General features: G+C 41.9%; 1 long non-coding RNA gene across 1 annotated transcript; it reads right to left on the reverse strand.

The window, feature by feature from the left end:
• Positions 1-772: 772 nt before the first annotated feature.
• LOC121966618 lies at positions 773-2516 on the reverse strand. Its single transcript, XR_006107603.1, has 3 exons — positions 2427-2516; positions 2027-2103; positions 773-811 (listed from the first exon to the last, which is right to left on the reverse strand). It is a non-coding gene; the product is annotated as an uncharacterized LOC121966618 (long non-coding RNA).
• Between the last annotated feature and the right edge of the window lie 699 nt (positions 2517-3215).

Genomic DNA, 3215 nt, shown 5'->3' on the forward strand with positions numbered 1-3215 from the left:
AAATACAAATACAAACACACACACACACACACACACACACACACACACACACAAATACAAATACAAAACTTGATATTAGACAGCAGATCAGCAGGCGACACCAGAGCTGTACATGAATTATAATGACTCCTTTAATTAATTCAAATTAAGTGCACGTACACACACACACAAACACATACACACACAAAGAAAATGTTTTTAATCACTGTTGACAGTCTGTGTTTTGACGAGCTAATTAGTTCATGCTAATCCATTCCTGTCCTCAAGTGTTTTACAGCGAGAATCTGCTGCACACACACACACACACACACACACACACACACACACACAGACACACACACACACACACACACACACACACACACACACACACACACAGAGGTAGGAATCCATCCTCCTGAACAAACCTGAGTGTTTGTTGGAACATGTCAGTCTGTGAGCATGAATATGGAGAGAGTGTGTGTGTGTGTGTGTGTGTGTGTGTGTGTGTGTGTGTGTGTGTGTTACTGTGTGTGTGTGTGTGTGTGTGTGTGTGTGTGTGTATGTGTGTGTGTGTGTGTGTGTGTATGTGTGTGTGTTTTCTGAAAGTTACGTTTAAAACATTTCGTGTTTATTTCAAAGGCGTTCAGCATGTAAACGAACATCAGCCTTAAACACGGATGTTGAACATGTCGAAGTTAGCCGATCACATTGTGGACGTTTGTTGTGGACGGACACCAGAGACAAAGAGACGTCACACTGAGGGACATGGACACGTGTCTGTGTCGGACTCACCTTGCGTGGCGATGTAGTGGTTGGGTCTGTGGTAGCCCTGTGGGACAACAAGAGGACAAACAACCATGAGACAGAGCCGAGGACGCTCCCCTGACGGACAACATGTGACCTCAAAGACCGCCGACGGTCCCTCCGAGTGCGGTTTACTCAACATACGGCCCGAGGGCCAGATCTGGCCCCTGACAGGGGCCCTGGTGGCCCCCCAAAACCCAAACATTTTCTAACTGACAGTAAAAATAAAGTGAAGAGTTTTTGTCCTTTTAGTGTCCACAAGGTGTCAGAGACATAAAACAGCATTAACATAGAGCCCCCGCACCCCCGACAGAGGACACAGCTGAGACACTGATGTCCAAAAATACTGAAAATGTCCTAAAATTATAGAAATGTCTCAAAGTCTGAGGAAACGTCCAACACGTGTAAAATGTCCTAAAATGCTAAAATGTCCTTGTAATGTCCTAAAATCGCAGAAATGTCTCAAAATCTGAAAAACATCCTAACATTTTTTTTAAATCCTAGAAATGTTCTAAAATCCATAAATGTCAGAATATTCTATTTTTTTAAGTCCTACAAATGTCCAAAAATCCGACAAACATCCCGAAATCCGACAAATGTCCTAAAAAAACTTGAAATGTCTTAAAGTTCTAGAAACAATCTTAGGAACGTCCTAAGATCCTGAAAACGTCCTAAAATATGAAATCCTAGAAATGTTCAAAATGTCCTAAAATCCTAAAAAAAAATCCTTAAATCTGGAAAACATGCTGAAATCCTTGAAATGTCCAAAGATCCTAAAAACAGCCAAAAAATGCCTTGAAGACTTCGATACATTATGAAATTGCATAAATGTTTAAAAAAAATCCTAAAAACATCCTAAATTAAAAAATAAAAATCCTAAAATTCTAAAAAAGTAATAAAACGTCCTAAAATGCATAAAGAAGATCCTAAAAGGTTAAAAAATGACAGCAGAGAGAGGAAGCTGCAGAGACGATCTGAACCATAACATGAAAGCTGAAAAACACGTAAATGTCTGCGAACGTGTCTGTCTCGTTTCATCAGGACGTCCGTGCCTTGTGAGGACCAGCCGGACTGTCCTCACACTGCAGAGACGTCCTCACAGAGACGGGAAAACCTTCAGCAAAGACACGTGTCCTCTGAAAGTTTGTTCACAGAGTCAACGGCAACCAATGCTGACTGATGACCGCCGTCACCATGGTAACCGAGTCAGTGTGTGTGTGTGTGTGTGTGTGTTACTCACGTCCACGTAGTTGGCGTTGATGTAGTCGGAGCCGTTCTCTCCGTCCTGATGCTGCAGACGCACACGAGAGTGGTCGTCTAACACACACACACACACACACACACACACACACACACTCATTTACATCCTCGTCATCACGTTAAATTGAACAAATTAAATCCAAAAACAAAAAGTCTACATTATCTCAGTTTGTCTCATTATCAGACGAATTTAATTTAATACTCAAACATGAAAATCAGCTTTTGATGATTTCGTCATAAAACGACAGAAAAAAAAATCCCAAATCTACTCATTTCTTGACACGATGTGCTCAGGGTTCAAAGGTCAAAGGTGAAAGCAGCACAAGAAAAGTGATGATGAAGATGATGAAAAGTGTGTGTGTGTGTGTGTGTGTACGTACAGGCGATGATGTTTCCGTAGCGATTCTTCATGCGGTTCTCGTCCTTCTTGGCCGAGTCCCACGGAGCGGACTGTCCCTCGAAGAAACTCTGAGAACAACGTTTATTTAAAGGAGAGTTTGTTAAAAAAAAAGGAGAGTTTTTTATAAAAAAAGAGAGTTTTTTATTAAAAAAAAGGAATTTGTTATAAAAAAGAGAAGGAGAGTTTATTTAAAAAAGGAGTTTCGATAAAAAAAAGTTCATTTAAAGAAAAGGAGTTTAATAAAAAAAGGAGAGTTTATTAATAAAAGAAGGAGAGTGTATTTAAAAAAGGGAAGTGATGAAAGAGAGCGGCCTGATGAATAATGCAGAGGATGCGTTTGATTTCCGCTCTTTTCTCCCTGAACACACGCAGACGCTGCGTTTACGGTCAGAGCAGATGATTAAGTCCAATTATGAGACGGAGGCTCAGAGAGAAGCGGCGTGCGTGTGAACGCCGGCGCCGTTTGTGTGTTTTTTTTGTTTTCTGTTCTGTGCTCTGACTGCTGAAACACACACTGACTCTCTGAAGAGGAACACGCCGCTCTTTATAAACACACATCTGCGCACGCACACACCGTCACAGCCGAACCGACCAATCAGGCTGCAGCAGCAGGGAAACGGCCCGCGTGGAGAGGCGGGAAACGTCGGCGTGAATACAGTCGGCCTGACGACGAAAAATCATCGAACCGTTCACGTGCTGAATTCTGTTATTACACATCTGCCGAAATGAGCGACGGGAAGTGTCGTACATATACACATACATACATCTA

The sequence above is a fragment of the Plectropomus leopardus genome, unplaced genomic scaffold (genome assembly GCF_008729295.1).
Source record: "Plectropomus leopardus isolate mb unplaced genomic scaffold, YSFRI_Pleo_2.0 unplaced_scaffold25264, whole genome shotgun sequence".
In the NCBI taxonomy this organism is placed as follows: Eukaryota; Metazoa; Chordata; class Actinopteri; order Perciformes; family Serranidae; genus Plectropomus; species Plectropomus leopardus.